This window comes from Dryobates pubescens, chromosome Z (assembly GCF_014839835.1).
Source record: "Dryobates pubescens isolate bDryPub1 chromosome Z, bDryPub1.pri, whole genome shotgun sequence".
Classification (NCBI taxonomy): Eukaryota; Metazoa; Chordata; class Aves; order Piciformes; family Picidae; genus Dryobates; species Dryobates pubescens.
This window is the reverse complement of record NC_071657.1, coordinates 51,813,890-51,841,647: the sequence shown is the minus strand read 5'-3', so window position 1 is coordinate 51,841,647 and position 27,758 is coordinate 51,813,890. Positions and strand designations below refer to the sequence as shown.

Genomic DNA, 27,758 nt, shown 5'->3' with positions numbered 1-27,758 from the left:
TCTACAGTCATTATGGTGGAGCCTTTCTATATAATTAAAAATATCTCTAAAACAAGTATATTTAAAATGTATCTAATTCTTCTACAGATAGACAGAAATCACATGGTGAAGATTTGTTAAGATTACAGAATCATAGAATCAACCAGGTTGGAAAAGACCCCAGTGTCCAACCTATTATGTAAGGCCTATCACCTCATGACAGCTAATCCATGGCTCCAATTGCCACATCCAGTCCTTTTTTGAATACCTCCAGGGACATTGACTCTACCATCTCCCCAGGCAGCCCATTCCAATGGCCAGTTACTCTTTCTGGGAAGAACTTTCTCCTCACCTCCCTGGCTCAGCCTGAGACTGTGTCCTCTTGTTCTGCCACTGGTTGCCTGAGAGAAGAGACCAACTCCCAGCTGGCTACAAGCTCTTTTCAGGCACCAGGTTGGACCATTGTCACTTGCAGCTGTGTACAAAATGTTCTTAATGTCTGGAACAGTTCAGACAGGTCCCAGGCCCATTTCTTGGACTACTTCTTGCTTTATCTGGTCAAAGGCTGCTTGTTACTCAGGACCCCACTGAAAACAGTTCCTCTTTTGAGTCACATCATACAGAGGCTTCACAATCTGACTGTATCCAGGAATGTGCAGTCTCCAAAATCCCACTGTACCTGAGAAATGTAGAGTTTCTTGCTTGTTCATGGTATTTGCCATGGTAGAGAATCTGTTTATGACATCCACTGGAATGTGATGGCGACCATCCTGCCACTGCACTCCCAGAAACTGGATCTCTCTGGCAGGTCCTATCACCTTGTCTCACTTAATGGCAAAATCTGCTTTCAAGAGAATGTCAATGATTTTGTTACCTTCCTCAAAGACTTCTTCAGCAGTTTTACCCCAGATGATAATACTGTCTATGAACTGGATGTGCTCTGGAGCTTCACCTTTCTCCAAAGCGTGATGGATCACTGCATGACAAATGCTTGAACCGTGAACCCTGCCCACTGGCAAGTGATTGAATATATATTGGACTCCTCTGCAGGTAAAGGCAAACTGAGGCCTGCATTCCTCTTCTATGTTAATAAAGAAGAAATCATTAACAATGTTTATGGTAGCATGCCATTTGGCCTCTTTGGATTCCAGCTCATACTGGACTTCCATTGTATCTGGTACAGCTGCTCTCATAAGTGGAGTTACTTCATTCAGGCCATGGAAGTCAACTGTCAGATGCCAGTCTATTCTATTTCTGCACAGGCCACACTGGACTGTTGAAAGGAGAATGAGTCTCGTTGACAACATTACGACTTTCCAACTGACAAATCAAGTTTTGAATGGGCACCAGAGAGTCATGGTTGGTTCTGTACTGTCTGTGATGCACAGTTTGAGAAGTAACCAGCAACTTCACATCCTCTTTCTCATATTGCCCTACAACTGCAGATTCATCTGAAAACTCAGGTCTGATAGACAAATTCAATTTTCCACCATCAATTTCTGCAGTTGGTATTCCAAAAGCCCATTTGTAACCCTTAGGGTCTTTGAAATGCCCTTCTCTCAGAAAATTAATTCCCAAAATACAAGATGCATCAGGTCCTTTCACAACAGTATGTTTCTTCCACTCTTTCCCAGTTAAACTTATGTCAACTTCTATCTTAGTCAACTCTTGAGATCCACCAGTGACTCCCAGAATGAATAGTTACAGGCTCTGATCCCTGATAATTTGATGGCATTATGGTGCACTGAGCTCCTGTGTCAACCAAGGACCTGTACTTCTGAAATTCTAAAGTGTCAGGCCACTGAATGTACACATTCCAATAGATTCTGTTGTCTCCATTACCCCTCTCCTCTTCCTGGCAGGAGGCAGGGCACCCCTAATTTGGGGGAATACAACCACAAGTGCAGTTGGCACATCATCTAGTGTCAGAATTGGAATCACTGTTGGAGCTATTAGAGTTTTTCTGGGAAACTGAGGAGTGACAGCTACCCTTCTGATGTTGGTAACTCAGGCTCTGCCACTCTGAAGTTCCCTTAATCTCTTGAAAAGATCAGAAGTGGGTTGACAATCCCATCTACTCATGTTCTCACCAAACTGATAACGCAGAGTTATCCAAATACTCCGACTTGATTGCCTCTATTGTCTGGTTTTGTTTGACTTATTTTGGAATGACCTCCTTGGTTGACATCTGTTTCTAACAGCTGAAACTTGCATCCATCTGGAAGAAGAATTAGAATTATTTCCCTGGGCCAATTTGGATATGGAGGTTTTAAATTCCTCCTTCAGCTCTTTCATGCAATTCTTATTTTTTTCCAGACAGAGTTTCAGTGGCTGAGACCAAAGAAATACATGTGAGACTATCCTCCAATTGCTTCATTTGGTCAGTGAAATAGCCAATAGCAGGAGGCATTCCCCCATAATTTCTTGCCACAATTCTGCTTGCCAGAATTGTAGCACAATTAGGAGGAGCAAGTTTGATGAGCTTTTTGGCAACACCTGCTCCAACAGGAATTTCCTCAGGATTCAGAGTACAATGGTCTCCATACATCACTTCTCCTAGAGCAAACTCTATCAAATGCTTAATTCTCTCATCCACGGTGTTCCAAGGCTTAGGGTTCCACGGAAAAGCATGTCTGGATGGGTACCTCATAAGAACTGCCAGTAAAATGCTTATATACAGAGAAACTTTTACCAAGGCACCTGCCTAGATGTCTACCAATTCCTGTATCTTTCAAGAGGGTTCCAAGCTGAGACACAGATTTGTCCCCTACCACTAATGCAGGGGCACCTGTATCATAGCATCTCCCTAACCAGGTCAGAATTGGTTTATTCCCTCCTCTAATGTAATCTTTTCTTACATGCTTAATTTCCTGTCTGGGTGCATTAGCTGACTGTATGTCATCCTCATCCTCATGATCCTCATTGTCCTCCTCTTCTTGAATTGGCCGTGATTCTGCTGTTACCTTCCATAGGACCTCTTTAACTTCAGAAGCATCTCCATTAGCTCCTGACCTACCAGAACCCATATTCTGTCCTGCATCTCCACTATGCACTCATGGCCTCAGTAATTCAGTTATATCTGTAAGGCAGACTTTCTCTTCAGAAGGATCCTTTTTAACAGAAGGTCCCTGATCAGCAGAGAGATCTTGCTGCTCTTCCTCTGCATCTGCCTCTTCACCTGCCCTTTTTATCCAAGGCTGCTATCTGCTCATCTGGAGTTGCATTTGAATTTACAGCAGACTTTGCTGAAGTAGAAGGGATTTGCAAGGAAACAGCAGTGGTGGGTGGACTTTGGGACCCAGTGGCTGCTGCAGAACTTACTTCTGCTCCATCTGCTGAGGGCAGAAGAGACTTTGCCTCTCTAATAGCTGCTGGTGAAACTGCGACCACCATCGTAGGTGCTGGCACTGCCACTGTGGGCTGCATCTGCTCCCCTGCTGGCTGAATGCCAGAACTGCCGCTCTCACTCAGAGCAGCTTTCTCATTAACTCCTGCCTGACTGCTTCTGCTGGTTCCCCTATGTCTGTATTTTCCTCATCACTAGAAATTTCTGCATTTGAATTAGAACTAGATCTCCAATGCCTCCTTCTGCGGAGTCTAAAAACAGAACACCTATTTGCTGTATGTCTCTCTCAGTGCAGTGCTATCAACAGGCATACATTTATTATCACCAATAGCAGAATCACACGTAGTAAATAGTTTTGGGATCCAAGATGTTTACATAAGGCTCTGTAACTGGGATACTGAATTCATATATCTCTGCAGGAACAGTTACAGTCACGTTATCAATTTTTTACCAAAGAATAGAATAGAATAGAATAGAATAGAATAGAATAGAATAGAATAGAATAGAATAGAATAGACCAGGTTGGAAGCGACCTTCAAGATCATTGCGTACAACCTATCATCCAATACCACCTAATCAACTAAACCATGCAACCAAGCATCCTGCCAAGCCTAGTCCTGAACACCCCCAGCAACAGCGACCCCACCACCTCTTCAGGCAGCACATTCCAATGGGCAATCACTCTCTCTGTGTAAAACTTTCTCCTAACCTCCAGCCTAAACCTCCCCTGGTGCAGCCTGAGACTGTGTCCTCTTGTTCTGGTACTGGTTGCCTGGGAGAAGAGACCAACCTCTGCCTGACTACAACCTCCCTTCAGGTAGTTGTAGACAGCAATAAGGTCACCTGTGAGTCTCCTCTTCTCCAGGCTTAGAAACCCCAGCTCCCTCAGTCTTTCCTCATAGGGCTTGTGTTCCAAGCCCCTCACCAACTTTGTTGCCCTTCTCTGCACACGCTCCAGCAAGTCAGCATCCTTCCTAAACTGAGGCACCCAGAACTGGACACAGTACTCAAGGTGCAGCCTAACCAGTGCAGTGTATAGGGGAAGAATGACCTCCCTGCTCCTGCTGGCCACACTGTTCCTGATGCAGGCCAGGATACCATTGGCCCTCCTGGCTGCCTGGGCACACTGCAGGCCTACCATCAACCAGCACCCCCAGGTCCCTCTCTACGTGGCCACATAGAATACACATAGAATACATAGAATAAACCAGATTGGAAGAGACCTTCAAGATCATCGCGTCCAACCCATCAACCAATCCAACACCACCCAAACATCTAACCCACGGCACCAAGCACCCCATCAAGTCTTCTCCTGAAAACCTCCAATGATGGCGACTCCACCACCTCCCCAGGCAGCCCATTCCAATGGGCAATCACTCTTTCTGTATAGAACTTTTTCCTAACATCTAGCCTGAACCTCCCCTGGCGCAGCCTGAGACTGTGTCCTCTTGTCCTGGTACTGGCTGCCTGGGAGAAGAGACCAACATCCGTCTGTCTACAACCTCCCTTCAGAGAGGTTGTCTCCCTTCAAAGAGGCCACTCTCCAAGCCACTCTGACCCCAGCCTGTAGCACTGCATGGGGTTGTTGTGGCCAATGTGCAGAACCCGGCACTTGGATGTGTTAAATCTCATGCCGTTGGACTCTGCCCATCTGCCCAGCCTGTTGAGGTCCCTCTGCAGAGCCTCTCTACCCTCCAGCAGATCAACTCCTGCTCCCAGCTTGGTGTCATCTGCAAATTTACTGATGATGGACTCAATGCCTTCATCCAGATCATCAATAAAGATGTTAAAGAGCACAGGGCCCAGCACTGATCCTTGGGGCACACCACTAGTGACTGGCTGTCAGCTGGATGTGGCACCATTCACCACCACTCTCTGGGCTCGGCCCTCCAGCCAGTTCCTAACCCAATGCAGTGTGCTCCCATCCTAGCCATGGGCTGACAGAAATCCCAAGCAGTGATCATACAGCATTTTCAGTTCATATTTAAACTAAAGAAATACGTTATATGCCAAATATCTACCTAGCTTATCAATCATGGTTGATACACACCATTTGTACAGCATTACAGTTAGAGCGGAATATAGCAAATGCCACAAACTCCAAAGCACCTTCATTTTGCTCCCTTAATCTGAGCAGGATTTAATCAATCAAGCAATTGCCCTATGTTGAATAGGAACTAATTACTTTTGTAATGGGGGACTTGGACTTTCCCCCCAGCATTAGCTTTGCCAGACCAAGTTAGTTGGAAGCAAATAAAAGGCTGTATTTACAAGCAAAACTACATTACAATGGAATGCAATGAATATGTACAAAATATACAGATATTTACAATATTATACAGATATTTACAATTAGTAAGCAACATGAAAGCTTCCCTGGTCAAAGACCAGGGAAGTCATTCCACTGTTCCCCCTCCCCATGTCCCAAGAGAGAAAGAAGCAGAGAGAAAGAAGGGGTTAGACTTAACTAAACAACGCAGCCAAGGTCAGCCAAAAAGCAGGTTGATCTCTCCCGAGTGAAGCAAGCAGAGAAGAGGTCAGAAAAGACAGAGAATTGTTTTGGTACAGACAATCTTATAGCAGATATTTATCCAATGAATTTGTTTAGAATGATCTGTAGTTTTCCCTTTTACACTCAAAATTGATTTATTTAGATTTTTCTACTTTTCTACTCAAAATCTGTAACTAAATTTTAAAGGTATAACCTAAAGCCACCACACTCCTACAACAGGGTGACCTGCTTAGTGGATGAAGGAAGAGCTGTGTATGTTGTTTATGTGGACTTTATTAAAGCATTTGACACCACCCCTCACAGCAGCCTCCTGGAGAAACTCACTGCTTATGGCTTGGATGGATGGATGCTTTACTGGGGGAAAAAATGCAGGAATGACCAAAGCCGAAGAGCGATACCAAATGGAGTTAAATTCAGTTGGTGGCTGGTCACTAGTCATGTTCCTCAGGGCTCAGTTTTTGGGTCAGTCTTGATTAATAGCTTTATCAGTTATCTGGATGAGGGAATTAAGTGCACCCTCAATAAGTTTGCAGACGCCACCAAATTGGGTAGGAGTGCTCATCTTTTTGAAGGCTCTGCAAAGGGGTCTGGACAGGCAGGATTGATAGGCCAAGTCATTTGTATGAGGTTTGACAATGCTAAGTGCTGTGTCTTGCACATGGTTCACAAAAACACCATTCAGTGCTGCAGGCTCCAGGGAAGAGTAGCTGGAAATTTGCCCAGCAGAATAGGACGTGGAGAGTATTGGTTGACAATCAGCTGAACTGTAATGGGTTGGGGCAGACCCCCTCCCCACCACAGGCAGAAATAACGACTCAGGCAAACGGATTGCAAAAGTGATGAAAGTTTAAATAGAAAGCAGTGAATGTTACAGAAAACCCAAAACGCAGTGACAAAGAAAGATCCCATCCCCACCTGAGGGTGCATGCAAAACCCCCAGGGCTCCTTCTTCCCCCTCCCTCTGCTGGGCTAGTCTCAGCTGGCCAGGCCTGAGACTGCCCATCCCCCTGTGGCCTTGGGCCTAATCAGGCCCATGGCCGGGAGATCTCTCCCCCAGTTACCAAGTCTCGGAGAGGGAAGGAAAGAGGAAGTGCCAGACTCCGCACTGGATCTTATAGTGGTGCAAAGAATTATGGTAGGAAATACACAATTTCCTGTGTCCATCCCTCTGGGCTGGACTTCTGGACACAGGAAGTGAATGCACCAGGGGGGCACCCAGCTCAAACTACAACATGAACATGGGCCAATGGTGTGCTTAGGCATCCAAGAAAGCAAACATTATCCTTTCCTGTATCAGGAACAGTGTGGCCAGAAGAAGTAAGGAAGTGATAGTGCCCCAGTACTTGGCACTGGTGAGGCTTCACCTCAAGTACTGTGTTCAGTTTTGGGCCCCTCACTACAAGAAAGGTGTGCTGCAGCATGTTCAGAGAAGAGCAACAAAGCTGGTAAAGGGCCTGTTGAGGCTGAAGGAACTGGGATTGTTTAGTCTGGAAAAGAGGAGGCTGAGAGGAGACCTCATTGATCTTTACAACTATATGAAAGGACGTTGCAGTTAGGAGAGTGTTGGTCTCTTTTCCCCAGTATCAAATTATTCACTGAGAGGTGATTAGACACTGGAATAGGTTGCCCAGAGAGGAGGTGGAGTGACCGACTCTGGAGGTGTTCAAAAACCATGTAAATGTGGCATTTCAAAATATGGTTTAACATCTCTGGCGGTGTTAGGTCAGTGGTTGGACTTGATGACCTTAGAGGTCTTTTCCAACTAAAACAATTCTATAAATAGCACGCAAATTCATAAAAAATGCAAACCAAAACAAAACCACAACAAACCACAGAAATTGTCAGAGATACTACCATACTTAAAATGTATAGAAAATTCTTCAATAATTCTCTGGTGATGTATATCATAGGAAACACAGGCACATTAGCCTCTAATAATGCCAGTCTGTGCAATATGAAAAAGACATTATATTTTTACTTCAGTAAATTATTTTTACTTCTTTTTCCCCTTTTGAAATATATAAATTTTTATGTGAAATTTCAAGTAATGCTTTCTGTATTACACAGAGACCTTCATAAAGGTTAGCTTCATTTTCCAAGATCTTAGCCTAGGATTTGGGAAACCCTTTCCCTGGTTTTCCATATATTCCCTATATAACATATGGGAAATTAATCACTGTTTCTGTACTTCAATTATGCATCTACATGAAGACAAGAATATTTCCACTCCAAAGGAATGAGGAAAACAGAAGTTTTCAGTCTCCTATATATTTGGTAATGATACTGTTATGATAGAGAAGATTATTATATTCAAATGCCATTTCAGTTTAGTGTGCTTCTAGATTGGCTCTTTTATTTAATATTGTGTACGTCTGTCACACTTACAGTATAGTTACTATCATCAAATTTTGTACTTATAAATACTCAAAAGTACTTAATTTTTTTTCCTTTTTTTGGTAGATATTCTAGTTTCAAACACTTTCAAGAATATGTTATTTGTATAAATATGTTACTATTCAGAAGATTATTTTTTTTCAAGTTATGCAGAACACTATCAAATCTTGGGTTTAATACATGAGCAAACCTCAGTTTAAGGACTGCAGACAGGATTTTCATCATGCTTAATGGGAAACAACTTTTTGAACTTCTTATTGATGGCCAAACAGGAAATAGAACTTTCAGCTCTTCAGACAATACCATGTAAGTAACAGCTCCAGAACTGGCAACAGGACATATTGCGCACACTCACAGTGTGTCTATTCAAAGAGCTAAAAAGCAGGGAGATATAACATTTAAGCTTCTCCTTTTTATAACTGTAATCAATCCAGAGAGAAGTCATCAGTGCATACATAGTTTCTCTTTTCTTGTGTCTAAGGGAACTTTGTTCAGTGTGTCTGTAAAGTCTGGTATTTTTCCAGACACAAATGGAAAATTACAGGAGATTACAAAACTAAGAGACAAAACATAAACAATACAACTTTGTTGGATTTTTCCATCACAGAGGAATTCAGGAAATATGCAAAAATATTAACCTTGACTTTCAGTAATTAATAAGAGCAAGGATAATCACTTGATAGTCAGATAAATGCTCTCTGGGGAAATAATAGAACACCAACGGGGCTACTTAAAAGCTTGTGGAAATCTGATCCGATGATATCCAGATGCAAAGCTTCAACCTTTTGTAGAAATGAAAGCCAGAGCCCTGGCACAGGGTTCAGATAAACAGGTTTCATTTCTGAATTAACATCATACTTTCCTATTGCTTGGTTCCCAAATGTAAAATGAACACAGTAGTGTTTCCTCTTCTTTTCTTTCATTTGCTAGCACTGGGATGAAGACGGGTTAGAAACAGACCAGAAAAAAAACATTCAGATGTCAGGGTATTGTAAATTGCTTTAACATGAATAGTACCAATTCTTGGGATTGTATTCTTCATTTTACTGGGATGTATTTGTTGTAATAGAGATTGCAAATGTTAAGCTGAATTTATTAATGTGCACAAAAATTATTTTTAGTCTAAAAAACAAGTTTTGCTTTAACTCTTGTGTTTTTCTGACTGGAAATATCTGTGGAATATGTAACTTAGCATTCCCAATGTTCATCTGAGTTTTTTATATTGCAGAGTACAAAACTATTTCCAAGTCATAAATTATTTAGTGAGCCCACTCTATTTATTCTGTAAATGTTTTTGCAACATGCCAGGGGAGTATTTTAGAGATATTTGAAAGCTATACGCTGAAAATTATATACTATTTTTAAGAGGAATCTGGGGTGCACTTATCTGCAGTCTGTAACGATATGCAGCATATCCACATTCTAATCTGAATTTCTGACCATTTCACTTACTTTTCATACTTTTCCTCAAGAAGGTTATTCTGACATGCAGAACAAAAAGAGGTCCCAGAGGAAGGAAGTGTCTTTAAAGAAATTATTCCTCTTTCAACAGGTAAATCCCACAACTCTACTCTGGGCTGGATTTCTGGAAAGCACAGGGAAAAGAGACTAGTTGGCAGACTCTCATGGACACATATTTCTTGAATGAACATCGAGCCTCTGAATATACATTCCTTCAGTGTTTTATTTAGTATTTACAATCACAAAACTAGAGAGTGATTTAATCTATAGTGAAGACTTCAGGATGTCATCTAGTTCCACCGCTCTCTGCAAAGCATATGCATATTGCATTTACATTGAAATGTTCCTGTCAGGTAACTTCTTCAAGTAGCAGCCCTGCCCTGTTGCAGACTAATCACTTCATGAAGATTTTGTGTTTCCTGCAATCATGATGAAAGTGAAATCTGCATCATTATTGAGGCTGTTAAGGAGGCATCTTAAACAACATTGGTCCTGATATTACTCCCTGAGAGGAACTAGTGCTTTCCGATCACTAGTGGGTTTTGTATTATGGATCACAACACAGTCCAGGAGCCTAGGCTCTTTTTAACCCACACTGCTTACTGTTTATCTGTTACATACATCACCAGTCTGGCAAAAAAGATATAATTAAAGTTGGACATTCTGAAGTTACAGTGCATCTTTACCTGTCTACACATGCATCTTTACCTGTCTACAGTCTTCTTACTGAGGCTATGACACTGCATAGATATGATTATGTGATTCTGTGATTCATATGGATGTGGATTTTCATGATCTTGTTAAATATTATGTTTATGATGAAGAGCAACCTTAGCATTTGTATTAGGACAGGCCAACATGGAATATATTAGAATGGGTTAATTGGGAAATGGTCCATTTTTGGCCCATGAATATTCTACACTGCACAGGTAGAACATGCTGCTCTGGGATAAGGAACTGGCAGGAGGGAGTCTTGAAGGCAGAGCTGATTAGGAAAGCACGCAAGGACAACTGGGAAGATAACAGTTGGAGTTTAGTACCCCTGCCAGTGTCTGTGGCCTCCCAGACCTAGCGGATGCATGCACATGAACCTTCACTCTTACGCATGAGGAGGTGGGGTTTGGCACCTCTCTCCACACATTCTGGCCAAATGTGCAGGGACAGGGGCTGGACCACTGTACAATAAAAGGAGAGACTTGTCCCCATGATCTCAGGCAGCTGTAGTATCGAGGGCTTACAATGGCCCCAGGGGGATACATGTGAAGTCTTATGCCTACCAGCCTCCAACTATCATAGAATACATAGAATACATAGAATAAACCAGGTTGGAAGAGACCCTCAAGATCATCGCGTCCAACCCATCAACACCACCCAAAAAACTAACCCACGGCACCAAGCACCCCATCAAGTCTTCTCCTGAAAACCTCCAGTGACAGCGACTCCACCACCTCCCCAGGCAGCCCATTCCAATGGGCAATCACTCTTTCTGTATAGAACTTTTTCCTAACATCCAGCCTGAACCTCCCCTGGCACAGCCTGAGACTGTGTCCTCTTGTTCTGGTACTGGCTGCCTGGGAGAAGAGACCAACATCCGTCTGTCTACAACCTCCCTTCAGGTAGTTGTAGAGAGTAATAAGGTCACCCCTCAGTCTCCTCTTCTCCAGGCTAAGCAACCCCAGCTCCCTCAGCCTCTCCTCGTAGGGCTTATGTTCCAAACCCCTCACCAACTTTGTTGCTCTTCTCTGGACTCGTTCCAGGAAGTCAACATCCTTCCTAAACTGAGGGGCCCAGAACTGGACACAGGACTCGAGGTACAGCCTAACCAGTGCAGTGTACAGGGGCAGAATGACCTCCCTGCTCCTGCTGGCCACACTGTTCCTGATGCAGGCCAGGATGCCATTGGCCCTCTTAGCTGCCTGGGCACACTGCAGGCTCATGTTCAGTCTACCATCAACCAGCACCCCCAGGTCCCTCTCAGCCTGACTGCTCTCCAGCCACTCTGACCCCAGCTTGTAGCTCTGCATGGGGTTGTTGTGGCCAATGTGCAGAACCCGGCACTTGGATGTGTTAAATCTCATGCCGTTGGACTCTGCCCATCTGTCCAGCCTGTCGAGGTCCCTCTGCAGAGCCTCTCTACCCTCCAGCAGATCAACTCCTGCCCCCAGCTTGGTGTCGTCTGCAAATTTACTGATGATGGACTCAATGCCCTCGTCCAGATCATCTATAAAGATGTTATCAGAGCTGCAAAGAGGAAAAGCAGTAGCACCTGGACTCTCACTTCTATAATTATCTCTAGGCTGGTAAGTATTCTGGGACTCCATAAAGGGACACTTTGCTTACATGAATGTGTGTATGTGTGTGAATGCCTTTGTCCACATGTATGGGGCAACCAGACCCACTTTGGAATCTAACTAGAAAAGTGTTACGGTTTACATAGCAGCTGATAAAAAAGTTAATATGCTACTTACTTGCTTTATGTGATTATCATGATATTTGTAAATTTATAATTTCACTTTGAAATAAGTAAAAGAAAACTGCTATAAGTGACAATGACCTCAAAAGGATATGCATGTCATTCACATAACCCATCATAGTGATAAGGTCTGAATTTTTCCATCATTACGCTTATTATCTCTAAAAAATTCTGAATATCTTTTCCCACTTTAAAAATATTGGTAATCTGATATGGCACATAAATAGTTCCTCAAGAGACCTCTTGGATTAGATGTCACTTCTCATTTATTAACGTGCCAAACAAGTGTCATTTAACTAAGTATTTTGAACATATCCACTCCTTATCACTCTCTCCTTTTAATGTGAATTTTGTTGACAAAATTCATTGCATGGGGGGTTGGACTCAATGACCTTTGGAGGTCCCTTCCAACCCCTAACATCCTGTGATCCTGTGACAAAACACAGAAGAGTGCAGTGCACAGCATTGTTGATCAGAAGCTTGAAATTACTTGCATGTTGCTGGATTAGATAGCTTCTTTGATCTTGAGATGAGTTTGAGAGACAGAATTTTAACACATCGTTGTAAACAGAATGGAGGAAACATCCAGTAAAATTTAGCATGCTCATATGGAAGTACTGGTGCTAATTTTATGCTACACTTGATTGAAGGAAAAGGCAGTCTCCACATTGATTCTGCTTAAAGTCTAAATATCTGTGAAGTAGATATTTTTTCCTTCTTGAGAATTGGAACAGCTCTTGATTCCTTTGTCTGACCTCATAATATTGGAATATCTGGTAAGCAACTTTAAAAAGCATTCTGCATTAGATAGTTGATAAGACCACAAATTCAAAAGAAATATTCTTCTAAAAACTATTAACAGTAGAAAACCTTTCTAGGTATAGTAATTTAGAGTTGTCTCCTAAATATCTAACGATTTCTTATGTGCCAAAAGACATAAGGCATCTCTCTAGTGGTTCACTTTTCACATTAAAACACCTGCTCTATTTAGAAGCAACCACAAAAAGTTAGCAAAACTCTGCGAGCTGTCAACTGGAAAATCTCTATATATTAATCAAACCTAACAAAATCCAGGATGCTTAGGCAATGGTCATGATTATCCTCTTATACTCAGTAGGAATATCAAGGTAATTATGACAAGGTAATTATTTTATAGCCTGATATGTCCTGCATGAGATTTCCCTTCTGTAAATATGTATCACATTCATGGTTGGCTATTAGTAAGGATATTTAAAAAAAAAAAAATTGCCTATCTCTAAAAGGGCAACATTAGATATAAGAACATGGCTTTTAACAGGGGCCTTGCCACAAAAGGAGCACTACTGTTAGAATTTAACTCATAGACCTTTTTCCTTTCCAGATTCTCCTAGGTTGGCATAGAAAGTCATACCAGCATCAATATTTGGTAAGGCTCTAGATGCATTCTCTTTATTGCACCCAAACTTTGCAGTTACTCATATTTTATCTAAACAGTCTGTCTCATTTGTGATCTTTCATATTAGTTCCTTTGACTTAACAGCAGTCAAACCACCAGCAGTTTAAACCATCTCTGGACTAATAAAAATCCCATTAGGCAGAAGTATTTTTTGCTTTCATTGGGTAATTGGGATTTGGAAAAATAATCTGCAGCTATTAACTAGTTGCTGAAAGAATGATCTCACTTCTCCAAAAAATCTTGAGTCACACTTCAAATGCTGCTAGAGAGTAAAACTTAGAGTTGAAAATTTTAATAGAAAAATAAATTAATATAAACACCATTCACAGTTTGAAACAAGAATATTCTAGATTTAGGTTCTTTTCCCTCTAAGACTGATCTAGAACAAATTCTTAAAGAAGTTTTAAATACTTGTATAGAGTCCTAGTTATTTTATTTTTTGTAGCAAATACTGTGTATTAGTTATAGCATACATTATACGTTTCTGTAACCAGTCAAAGATGACAAAGCATCCTTTCAATTTATCATCACTGCTGATGCAAATTTAACACCACTATTAAGAGGAACTTCGCTCCTCTATCAGGCTGTCTAAACACTGAATGATTTCCAAACTATCAAGTACTGTTATGTGTGCTAAGAATTTGTTTTGTGCTGATACCAACATGTTTTCAGAGATTAAAATTTCTTTTTATAGCATCATAAGTTGCCTGTGTTTCTGTGTTTCTTCCTTTCTTTCTTTTTTTATCCCACCCTTTCTCATTTTCCTAGGCTAATATCCTCTGGGTTTCTTAGCAGTTGTTCAAATATAAAAGACTGTCATTGAGAAATTACATTGTGAGAAAAAAGAAGATCTAATGAATTGAAACCCATACTCTATCTTCTTTGTGGGCTTCTACTAACTATAAGAAAAATAGATTGTTTTGACATTTACTTGGAAAGAATAAAATATTTTAAATGTGAGATATTTGAGTTCATGAATAAGAAAATAATTAGGATTGGAAATAGAAAGCATGTACTTTAATACAGTTGGTACTTTCCACATATTGCTATTAAGAAATTATTTGCAGACGTGTGTGTGTTTGTGTGTATAGAATTCCTGTACTTTTTTGCTTTAGCACTGCTATCACCTTAGCTCCAGAACATGGAGGATAAGCTGTGGGACTTCCTCAGAGAATATCTTTGGACAACCAAGGTTTCTGACTGTACTTCATCCGGAGCAGTCTCCCATTTAATTAGAACTCAAATAATGTTCCTTATTTTTTCATCATTAGTTCGTCTTTTGTATCAAACAGATTACTATGTATGTATTTTTGCTTGATCATTGAATATATGTTCATACCTTTTTTACATTTGCATTTTATAACTATTCATCATTATTTTAAGGGCATGTTTTCAATTGTCTAGAAAAGAAGAGGAATTAAAATGCAATGCCATTAAGTTTACAAAATAGTATTACAAAGAGGTTAAATTACATAGTGAACTAAAGATGTGTTTAAATGACAAATTGAATTACACAACATGGGAAAACAAAGTGCTCTACAGTGTCTTAAGAATGCATTTTTGATTTCTATTTATTGTTAGAAACCATCAGGTTTCATAAACTGAGTCTGAAATGAAACTCTGAATGCATTCACTTACTTGGAGTTGAGGCTGATCAGCCCTCCCACAGCTGGTGCCAACATTCTGTCAGTGAAATTCTTAACTAGGTTGTAAAGGGCCAGGAAAGCAATTGGTTTTTACTCCTACCTGGAGAAAAATATTGTGTCAGTTACATTTTTTTCATGGTCTTCCAAGTGCAATAAGACATTCTTTATATTGTCTTTGCCCATCATATTAAACGTTTATCAGAACAATCTTATAAAGAATGGAAGCATAAACTAATGCACCCTCTGAATTTCTCCTTGACTGTGTGATGTAAATTTTGTATAAATAAATGTTTTAAACAATATTTTATCCTGAAATACAGAATTTATCATACAGTTTACTCTTATATTAGTTTATAATTGTTAAATTTAAATAAATTATTTATTCATACAAGTTATACCTTTTTTAAATACTAGTACAAAATGAAGTAAAATCAGAACATGTAGCAGAAGAAAATAGAAGTATTTTAGAACAAAGTATTTTAATACGTGTGTCCAAATAACAAAGATTAACATTAATTTTTATCTAGAGTACTGTTTAACTTTTCCAGATTTTTCCATCTTGTTATGGAGTACAGTCTTCTAAATAATGACAGACTATTTTTAAAACAGAAGGTTAATGAAAAGGTCTCTCAATTTTAGTTGCTGTTGATCACTTTTGAAAGCTAATGAAGACAAAAATATGCCCCAACCAACTAAAAAAGTGACAAATATTGTGCCCATCCATAAAAAAGAAAAATAAAAAGAAAAAAAAAGAAAAAAAGAAAAAAAAGAAAAAAAAGAAAAAAAAAAAAAGAAAAAAAAAGGAAGATTCATGAAACCATAGTCCCATTTGACTTCAATTCCTGGGGAAAAAACTACAGCTATTTTCAGGCAATAGATGGGTAAGCAATGGCAGTGTGGCAGTTGGCAGGCAGGCAGCGGCAGGCAGGTGTGCTGGGTGACTGTAAACAAGACTGTGGGAAGTGTGACCATATAGATGAACTGTGTTACTTGTTGGCTAAGCTGCAGGAGATGGACAAGAGTTTGCAAAGGAGATTTATAATGGAGCTGCACTCCATCATTCTTAATGGTTGCAAACCATTTCAATAGGGCCACTATGGAAGCAAGTTCAGAATCACAGAATCACCAAGGTACAGGATCTGTTCTGTGCCAGGAAGAAGGCATTTTGCAAATGTAAATAGAAATGGAAGAAAGTTACAGCACAGACCCATACAAGAAACCTTAACTCCTTATCCTCTAAGATACTGTTACAGAGTATGCATGGAGGGTGAAGGGCATAATGAAACAGAGGAGGAGCCCATGTAAGCAGTTTTGCCAGAGTCAGAGAGACAAACCCATCACAACAAAACCTGTGTTAAGACCACTGCCAGTAAAAGACATCCATGAATATGGTTATGGGTGATTTTCTTCCATGCAGAATATAAGTACAGTTTTGTATAGAGGACCCTCTTTACAGGGAAAGTTTATTCCTCCCTGAAATTTCAATTAGGCATGTCACCACAAGACTCAAAAAGTTGGCTAGTATGAGAACAGCCTGTCCCCCATAGGTAAAAAGATTCTGGGAAGGGAACTGGCAGGTCTCATTGACAGGGCTTTAAACTAGTTTCAAAGGGGGAAGGGGCTGAAACTAGTGCCCTCAGGCAAGAATCTGGGGGCGATAAGCTAGAGTCAGAGGTGAAACCAGCAGCCCAGCTGCAGTGCATGTACACTAATGCACAAAGCTTGGGTAACAAACAAGAAGAGCTGGAAGCCTTGTTGCAGCAGGAAAGTTAAGATGTAGCTGCCATCACAGAAACGTGGTGGGACAAATTACATGACTGGAGCGCTGCAATTGATGGCTACAGGATCTTCAGCAGAGACAGGCAAGGAAAAAGGGGTGGAGGGGTGGCCCTGTACATCAGGGAGGCACTAGATGCCATTGAGATGGAGATGAGGGATCATCAGGCTGAGTGCTTGTGGGTAAGAATTAAAGGGAAGACGGGCAGGGCAGATGTGCTGGTTGGAGTCTGTTATAGAACACCCAACCAGGATGAAGATGTTGATGAAGCTTTCTATAGGCAGCTTAAGGCTGTCTCAACATGGCCTGACCTTGTTCTCATGGGCAACTTCAACCTGCCTGACATCTGCTGGGATCTCAACACAGCAGAGAGGAGAGAGTCTAGGAGGTTCTTACAGTGCCTGGAGGGCAGCTTCTTATCCCAGGTGCTGCACGGGCCTACCAGGGCTAAGGCTATGCTTGACCTGCTCTTCACCAACAGGGAAGGGCTGGTGGGTGATGTGGTGGTCGGAGGCTGTTTAGGGGCCAGCGACCACGAGATAATTGAATTTTCAGTATTTGGTCAAGTTAAGAGGGACAGCAAGAAGACCTCCACTCTGGACTTCTGGAGGGCGGACTTCAGGTCACTCAAGGAACTAACTCAGAGGGTTCCTTGGGAAACAGCCCTTAAAAATAAAGGGGTCCAGGAGAGCTGGACCTGCTTCAAGGAAGAACTGTTGAAGGCGCAGGAACAGGCTGTGCCAATGTGCCGGAAGATGAGCCCCTGGGGCAGACGGCCAGCCTGGATGGGTAATGAACTTTTAATAGAACTAAGGGAAAAAAAGAGGGTTTATCATCTTTGGAAGAAAGGTGAGGCAACCACCGGAATGTTTAAGGATGTCCTTCTATAAATACATTAATAGAAAGAGGAGGGGCAAGGACAACTTCCACTCCTTGGTTGACATGGAGGGGAACATTGTAACAAAGGATGAGGAAAAGGCAGAGGTACTTAATATCTTCTTTGCCTCAATTTTTACTAGCAGGACAGAATGTCTTCTAGACAGCTGGCCTGCAGAGCTGGCAGAAGGAGCCAGGGAGCTGCACAGTTTCCCTATGTTCCATGAGCAGGTGATTGGCGCACTCAGCCACTTGGATCCCCACAAGTCCATGGGACCAGATGGGATCCATCCTAGGGTGCTGAGGGAGCTGGCAGATGGGATGGCTAAGCCACTATCCATCATTTTCCAGCAGTCCTGGCTCACTGGAGAGGTCCCAGAAGACTGGAAGCTGGCCAACATTGTGCCCATCCACAAGAAGGGCCGGTTGGATGAGCCAGGGAATTATAGGCCTGTCAGCCTGACCTCAGTGCCAGGCAAATTATGGAACAGGTCATCCTGAGTGCAATCACACAGCACTTAGAGGATGGTCAAGGGATCAGGCCCAGCCAGCATGGGTTTAGGAAGGGCAGGTCCTGCCTGACCAACCTGATCTCCTTCTAGGATCAGGTGACCCGCCTGGTGGATGTGGGGAGGCCTGTGGATGTAGTCTACCTGGACCTCAGCAAGGCCTTTGACAGCGTCCCCCATAGCAAACTCTTGGCCAAGCTGTCAGCCCATGGCTTGGACGGGAGCACACTGCATTGGGTTAGGAACTGGCTGGAGGGCCGAGGCCAGAGAGTGGTGGTGAATGGCGCCACATCCAGCTGGCGGCCAGTCACTAGTGGTGTGCCCCAAGGATCAGTGCTGGGCCCTGCGCTCTTTAACATCGTTATTGATGATCTGGATGAGGGCATCAAGTCCATCATCAGTAAATTTGCAGATGACACCAAGCTGGGGGCAGGAGTTGATCTGCTGGAGGGTGGAGAGGCTCTGCAGAGGGACCTCAGCAGGCTGGACAGATGGGCAGAATCCAACGGCATGAGATTTAACACATCCAAGTGCCAGGTTCTGCACATTGGCCACGATAACCCCATGCAGTGCTACAGGCTGGGGTCAGAGTGGCTTGGAGAGCAGCCAGGTGGAGAGGGACCTGGGGGTGCTGGTTGATGGTAGGCTGAACATGATCCTGCAGTGTGCCCAGGCAGCCAAGAGGACCAATGGCATCCTGGCCTGCATTAGGAACAGTGTGGCCAGCAGGAGCAGGGAGGTCATTCTGCCCCTATACACTGCACTGGTTAGGCTGCACCTCGTGTACTGTGTCCAGTTCTGGGCTACTCAGTTTAGGAAGGATGTTGACTTCCTGGAACGAGTCCAGAGAAGGGCAACAAGGTTGGTGAGGGGTTTGGAACACAAGCCCTATGAGGAGAGACTGAGGGAGCTGGGGTTGCTTAGCCTGGAGAAGAGGAGACTCAGGGGTGACCTTATTACTCTCTACAACTACCTGAAGGGCGGTTGTAGACAGGCAAAGGTTGGTCTCTTCTCCCAGGCAGCCAGTACTAGAACAAGAGGGCACAGTCTCAGGCTGCACCAGGGAGGTTTAGGTTGAATGTTAGGAAGAAGTTCTATACAGAGAGAGTGATTGCCCATTGGAATGGGCTTCCTGGTGAGGTAGTGGAGTCACCATCATTGGAGGTGTTCAGGAAGAGACTTGATGGGGTGCTTGGTGCCATGGTTTAGTTGTTTAGGTGGGTTGGATTGGTTGATGGGTTGGACACGATGATCTTGAAGGTCTCTTCCAACCTGGTTTATTATTATTATTATGTCCCTGAAGGCCAGCAAGACCTTGATAAACTGGCACGCTGGGCAGAGAGAAATCTAATGAGGTTCAACAAGGGTAAGTACATAATCCTTCATGTGGGAAGGAATAATACACTGCACCAGTATACACTGGGAGGTCATCTGCTGGAGAGCAGCCCTGTGGAGAAGGACCTGGGAGACCTGGTGGACAAAAAGCTATCCATGAATCATAAATGTGCCCTTGTGGCCACAAAGGTTAATGGTATCCTGGAGTGTTATTAAGAGGAGTTTGTCCAGCAGATCAAGGGAGGTTCTGTGCCCCCTCTGCTCTGCCCTATTAAGACCTCACCTGGAATACTCGTCCAGTTTGAGCTCCCCAGTTCAAGAGGGACAAGGATCTGCTGAAGAGAGTCCAACAGAGAGCCATGAGGATGATTAAGGGACTGGAGCAAGTGCCCTGTAAGGAGAGGCTAAGGGACCTGGGGCTTTTTAGTCTGGAAAAGACTGAGAGGGGATTTAATAAATGTTTATAAGTATATGAGGGCTGGGTGTCAAGAGGGAGGGGATAGGCTCTTTGTAGGAGAAGGGTTGTTTTCAGATAGCTTTGGGACTGCTATGTTTTGCCTTGAAGTTTGGAATGTACACCTTGTCAGTAACTGAGAGAGAGACCAGGCAGGATTTGGCTGGATACATTAAGAAGTGCTTGAAAAGATGGTTTCCTAGCATTAACCTATTGTGTGCTTTGCTTGAGTGCATGTCAGTAGAAATGTAACGAATTAGAGTGTGACAACAATGCATTAGGTTTGTGTAGAAACATACATAAGTTAACTGTGTAATGCAATAAATTCTTTCGCCTTCACTTGGAACATCTTTGCTTGAAATTTTATTGCAGAAGCTGTGCCTGCATCGCAGCAGCTCTTCTCCATTGAAACCTGTGATAGGACAAGGGGTAATGGATATAAACTACAACACAGGAGGTTCCACCTCAACATGAGGAAGAACTTCTTCACTGTGAAGGTCACAGGGCACTGGAACAGGCTGCCCAGAGAGACTGTGGAGTCCACTTCTCTGGAGACTCCGGATGTGTTCCTGTGCAACCAGTGCTAGATTCTACCATTCTGATCTGGCAGTGGGGTTGGACTTCATGATCTTTGAAGGTCCCTTCCAACCCCTAACGTCCTATGAAATCATCATCATATTACAGAAAAATTGGTGGATTTATTCATAGGGCATAAATTTTCATAAACACAGCCTTAAAACAGCTTTATAGTTGGCTTGTATGCTATGCTAACACTGTGGACAAGACAACATTGCTCAGAAAATCACAGATGGCTTATAATTAGATCTTTATCCATCAACATTCCTTGCCCTGCAGGGTATGTAACTTCTGAATTAATGATTGTTTGTAAAATGTCCACACAAAAAGAATGATACTTCCTAATGCTGTATAGAAATACTGGTTGGAGAGGCACTGCATCTGACAAACTTGTGACCTTTCATATACAGTATAATCAACCAGAAGAACTAAACTTGGTATGTACTAAGATTGCTATATATATTAATGCTCTTTTCTTAAAGTTAAATGACATATTTTTATTTCTTAATGAAAATCACTGTGATCTATGTACCTTAGAAAAATTAAAAAATCAGTAGCCCTTCTCCTGCCTTCTAGCTGGTCAAGGATTCACTGATTATAAACAATTAAAATAATCATATGAAATTAATACGATAGAACGTCCTAACACATGGAAGCTCCTTCTATTGTGTTCTAATATTAACACAAAGAGCAAAATTCGTCATGTTAGGTACAGGAATTTGAAATTATTTCATGAAATGCGAAGCCTACACTATCCCATTAACACTCTACAGTTGCAGGCTGACACAATTAGAAAATTCACTCTCTCAGAAGTTGTTTTTTCTCTTTCTTTCAGTACAAGCCTCAGAGGAAGTTTTTCATACAAATAAACCCCCTTAAGGGCAGACAAATTAAATCCACCAGGCCTACAGACATGACCAAGAAAAACAATTGAGAACAGAATGGAAATAGAATGTTTTTTCCAACTATTTTAATACTTTTGAGTTTCAAAAACTATATATTTCTTAAAGGAATTTCCACAAGGGGCATTCCAAAAGTGTCTTAAGATAGACATCCAACAATCTTTCTAAAGGAAGAAAAAGGCAACTCCAAGTATGTCTTCCTGATATGTTTAGACTGGAAAAGCAAATAGGTGGAATGTGGGAGAATTGAAGCTCTCCCAAGAGATTTAACTATAAACTCCCTTTGTACTGTACACCTTCACAAGCTGCATTTTGCACCTAAGTAGTATTTTCTTACGAGAAATTATTATAGGGGTAAATTTCCAAACAGCTCCCGTCTGGAAATCCCCAAGGCATATGAGCACAGGAGACATATGACAAATAAATAAATACATCAGCAGAAGCTATTGGTTAGAAATCTCTTTCATTACTCATAACTTGAAATTGAAAAACAAACCCATGTGGCAGTAACACCAGAAGATTTTTCTTTCACACTTCGACTGCTGTAGCAAAACAAATCAGGTGCACATTTTCCACTCCAGTAAAATAACTAACCCCTTTCCCTCAGAATCTCTTCTCAAATTATTATATTTTCTTTCAACATATTTAATCTTTTCCTGTGTTGTTTCTTATTTCTTCTCTTCTTGTTTTAGTCCTTAGTTTCCCTTTCCCTTAGCCTACACAGAAAGGGCTCCTGAAGATCATCTAATCCTGCTGTCCCACTAAAGCAGGTTCACCTAAAGCAGGCCACACAGGAATGTGTTCAGGAAGGTTTTGAACACAGAGACTCCACAAACTCTCTGGGCATTCTGTTCCAGTGCTTTGGAATACTGAAAGGAAGAGGAAAACAGGTATAATGAACAAGTGGCTCAGCAGCTGGTGCCACCAACAGAATTGGGGTTTTTGGTCTTGGGGAACTTTCTATGGCACCAGGTCTGCTAGCAACAGATGAAATAAACCTGTCCCAGAGGGGAAGAAAGATCCTAGCACATAAGAATAGCCTATCCCACAGAAGGGAAAGTGTTTTACAAAGGGAGTTAGCAGGACTCAATGACAGGGCCCACTTAGAGCTTAGACTGGCCACTTATGTGAAGGACAACAAAAAATGCTTTTATAAATATGTTAATGGCAAAAGGAGGGGCAAGGACAACCTCCACTCCTTAGTGCACATGGAGGGGAATATTGTAGCAAACTATGAAGAAAAGGAAGAGGTACTTAATGCCCTCTTTGCCTCAATTTTCAATAGCAGGGTAGGTTGTCTTCCAGATAATTGGCCTCCTGATCTGGCAGATGGAGCCAGAGATCAGTACAGTTCCCCTGTGATCCAGGAGGAAGCAGTTAGAGACCTGCTCAGCCACTTGGATCCCCACAAGACCATGGGAGCAGACGGGATTCATCTGAGAGAATCAGCAGATGAGCTAGCTAGGCTGCTCTCCATCATTTTTCAACTGTCCAGGCTCACTGGAGAGGTCCCAGATGACTGGAAGCTGGCCATCGACAAGAAGAGCCAGAAGGAGGAGCCAGGGAAGTACAGGCCTGTCAGCCTGACCTGTCAGCCTCAGTGCCAGGAAAGATTGTGGAACAGGTCATCTTGAGTGCAATCACACAGCACTTACAGGATGGCCAAGGGATCAGGCCCAGTCAGCATGCATTTAGGAGGGGTAGGTCCTGCCTGACCAACCTGATCTCCTTCTATGATCAGGTGACCCACCTGGTGGATGTGGGGAAGGCTGTGGATGTAGTCTATCTGGACTTCAGCAAGGCCTTTGGCACCGTCCCCCAAAGAAAACTCCTAGCCGAGCTGTCAGCCCATGGCTTGGACAGCAGCACTCTGTGCTGGTTTAGGAACTGGCTGGAGGGCCGAGCCCAGAGAGTGGTGGTGAATGGTGCCACATCCATCTGGCAGCCAGTCACTAGTGGTGTGCCCCAGGGATCAGTGCTGGGCCCCATCCTGTTCAATATCTTTATTGATGATCTGGATAAGGGGATTGAGTCCATCATCAGTAAGTTTGCAGAGGACAACAAGCTAGGGGCAGGTGTTGGTCTGTTAGAGGATAGGAGAGCTCTGCAGAGGGACCTTGCCAGGCTGAACAGATGGGCAGAGTCCAATGGCATGACACATTTAACACATGTAAGTACCAGGTTCTACACATTGGCCACAACAACCTCATGCAGTGCCGCAGGCTGGGGTCAGAGTGGCTGGAGAGCTGCCAGATGGAAAGGGACCTGGAGGTACTGGTTGAAAGTAGGCTGAACATGAGCCAGCAGTGTGCCCAAGTGGCCAAGAAGGCCAACGGCCTCCTGGCCAATATCAGGAATAGTGTGACTACCAGTAGCAGGGAACTCATTCTGCCCCTGTACTCAGTATCACTGTCTACAACTACTTGAAGGGAGGTTGTAGCCAGGTGGGGGTTGATGTCTTCTCCCAGGCAAACTGTGACAGAACAAAAGGACACAGTCTCAAGCTGCACCAGGGGAGGTTTAGGCTGGATGTTAGGAAGAAGTTCTTCACAGAAAAAGTGATTTGCCATTGGAATGGGCTGCCTGGGGAGGTGGTGGATTCACCATTCCTGGAAATGTTTCAAAAGAGACTTGATGGGGTGCTTGGTGCCATGGTTTAGTTGATTAGATGGTGTTGGATAATGGGTTGGACTTGATGATCTTGAAGGTCTGTTCCAACCTGGTTAATTCTGTATCACCCTCAAACTAAAGAAATTGTTCCTTGTATTTAAGTGAAACTTCCTGTGTTCTTATCTTATCACCAGGCACCACTGAAAAGAGATTCACCCCATCCTCTTGACATCCACCCTTTAGCTGCTTATAAACATTAATAAGATTCCCTCTTTTGTTTTGCCAGTTGTCAGTCCACTGTCCACTCATTTAACACACACTTCCTAAACTTACCTACAAGGTACGCCTTGCTGAAGTCAAGGTACACTGCTCTCCCTTCATCTACGAATCTTGTCACAGCATCATAGCAAGCTATCAGAATGGTCAAGCATGGTTTCCCCTTCATAAATCCATGCTGACTACTCATGATAATCTTTCCCTCTACATGCTTAGAGGTGACTTCCAGAATGGTCTGTTCCATCACCTTGACAATGATGTAGGTGAGGCGGTCTGTCTTGTAATTTCCTAGGTTCTCCTTCTTGTCTCTTTTGAAGACTGGAGTAACATTGGCTTTAACAATACTATCAGACAGCTCCCTTAGCACTTGTGGGTTCATCCAGGAGGGGTCCATGATTTATTGGTGCCTAACTTGCCTAGATCATCTCTAACCTAATCATTCTGGTAATCTTCCATCCTTCAGACTTTCTCTTTTAATCCCGGGGTCTGGGATTTCTGAGGGCTGTCCTTACCTTCTCTGTACCCTTCAGCACTAGGGCTCCCACCTCATTCAGTAATGGGCCCACATTTTTTCCTGGTTATTCCTTTTCCTACTCATGTACTTGAAGAAGCCCTTCTTGTTGTCTTTTGCATTCCTTGCCAGAGTTAATTCCATGTTGGGCCTTAGCCTCCTCACTGCATATATATTTCTATATTCCTTTCAATTGACAGTCCCTTTTTGTTCATTCTGTAAACTTTGTTTTTCCATTTTAGCTTTTCCAGAAGCTCCTTGCTCATCCATGCAGGTCTCCTTCCTCCTTTGCTTGATTTCTCTCATAGGGATGCCAACTTCCAAGTAGGTCTGTGAAGAGGGTAAAGCTAGCTCTCCTAAAGTCCAGGTTTGCAATTCTACTTATTCCTCTCCTTGTTCCTGCTTGTCTGTGTGATCCTGATCTCCATCATCTTATGATCACTGCAGCCAAGACTACCACCAGATGTCATATACCCAACCAAGCACTTCTTTATTCATTAGCACAAGGTCAAGTAGCACAGTTCCCCTCATTGATTCCTCCATCACCTGTGTCATGAAGTTACTACTAGTTCTCTGCAGAAAGTTCCTGAACTGTGTGTGCCTCACTGTGTTGTCCTTCCATGTAAATATCAGTATGACTGAAAACCTGCATTAGAATCATGGCCTGTGATCATGAGACTACATTCAACTGTTTGTAGAAGGCCTCCTTGATTTCCTTTACCTCATCAGGTGGCCTGCAGTAAATACTAACAGTGTCACCCATGGTAGTGCAGCCTTTAACTCTTGCCCTTAGGCTTTAAATGTGTTCTTCCTTTTGCCTTAGGCAGAGCTCAATCTTCCAGTTGCTCTTTCACTTCTTGCCTGTCTCTCTTTCTTGGAAAGTACATAGACATCCATGACAGCATTCCGGCATAATGACTCTGCAATTGCAGTGAGCTCATGGGTCTATGACTGCACCCAGATCTCTAGTTTTCCTGTTTATTCCCCATGCTACATGTGTTGCTGTACAGGATTTTCAGAGAAGTAATTGAAGAAAGATGTCCAACTGTACAGGTTTCAACAAACATATGAACATTTACACTACTTTCTTGACAATCATGCCAGCTATTTGGTTTTTTCTCTACTGTAATAAGGATACAGGTGGCCCAAAGTTATTTTTGCCTGTTATCAGTTAGGAACAGAAGGAAACATCATTTTAGCTCCGGAATGAAACCAGCAGATAAGCATGAGCTTTGGGTTGTTTGCCACTTCTCTTAGCCACTACAGCAGCACTGTGCATTATTGTGTCTCTCTCTTCTATGTGCTAAAATTCCCTGCCAGAAGGGCTAAACCATTTACATTTTCACATTAAATGGGCCAAAAAAGAAAGATGCCAATATAGAGTTGACAGTATTATAAAAAGGTTACACTTCAGCATTGACATTTACATATAAAATTCTGCTCACTATGAATTCCAATATATTAAACTCAGATATAGGATGCTGCTACACAAAGACACAAGGTAGAAGCTAAAAGAGGCTAAAGGAGAAGTAGTATCTTTTACTAGATCTGTTAAAAGAAAAAGAAAAATAAAAAAAAGAAAACAAAAAGAGGGAGAAGAAAAGCATTGAGGGCCTTTGGGTGTGCTGTAAAGGATTCCATATACTTTGGGGCATCTTTGCCACTATGCATGTAGTTTTTGTAAAACAATAATTGCTTTTCCATTTAAGCAAATGACCTTTCCCAGGTCATAATAATATAGGGAAGAATTCAGATATGCTAGATGCTTCATGGGACACTGATACTATAACTTGTTTGAAAGTTACTGATTTAAACAATCTGAAATCCTGCCTCATCAATCACAGGGAAAAATAGAGCAGTGATCATTCCCAAGTACGGAATATTTGCATTATATGCATGATTTCAGAAGATGGGAAAACACCTCCCAAGTCCTTCTTAGTAGTATATATTAAATTTAAAAAAAAATTACTTTTAAAAATTACATTATATTCTTTCATCTTCTATAAATAGTATCAATGATAAAGTTCATAAGCTTTTCCTGATTTCTTTAGATAGAAAGGGTTGGTATACGTGATATTGAGGACTGTCTTTTGAAATAATTGCGTCCCCTTCCTGCACTCTTCATTCACACATTTGGGATATAGCTCTGCATTATACAGTTTGTCTGGTTTATCAACTGATTTACATTTACAGTCACATAAGCCCTTCTAAATTTAAGACTTAATTTACCCTGCATGTTCTACCTATGTTTGTGATTTCTTGATATGTTTATGTGGAGACAGTTGATGTTTGTGTTCGCTTTTATTACTCATTGTCCTCAGTTTGGCTAGCATAAGATGTATTTCATTTCCTGCACAAGAAGGAGAAGCCACACCCAGAACAGCCAGGTGAGCCAGCCAGTGTGTTATTCCTTATCATACCCCTGTTCTGCCTGTGATATTTTATATTAATCCCTTTATATTTTACTTCATTGGTATTATTACTCCTGCTGTCCCTTCATTCTTGGTTATGTTCTATTAAACTCACCTTATCTAAACATGCAAATTTTTGCAGCCCATTTCTCCTTTCCGTCCTCCTTCCAAGGTGGGAGGTGGCAGGGGACAGTTATGTGAGCAGCTGCATATGGCTTGGCAGCTGTCTGGATCTAACTATGACACATAGGCACACAACACATAATATGAAAGTA

The 27,758-nt window shown here is 42.3% G+C and overlaps 1 long non-coding RNA gene across 1 annotated transcript in view; it reads right to left on the bottom strand.

Annotated features, from left to right (window-relative positions):
• LOC128899505 (uncharacterized) overlaps positions 1-27,758 on the bottom strand; it is a 648,463-nt gene that overhangs the window by 543,344 nt on the left and 77,361 nt on the right. The window contains exon 2 of the long non-coding RNA XR_008463115.1: positions 15,239-15,346. This is a non-coding gene — a long non-coding RNA (uncharacterized LOC128899505). The remainder of the gene's footprint in view (positions 1-15,238; positions 15,347-27,758) is intronic.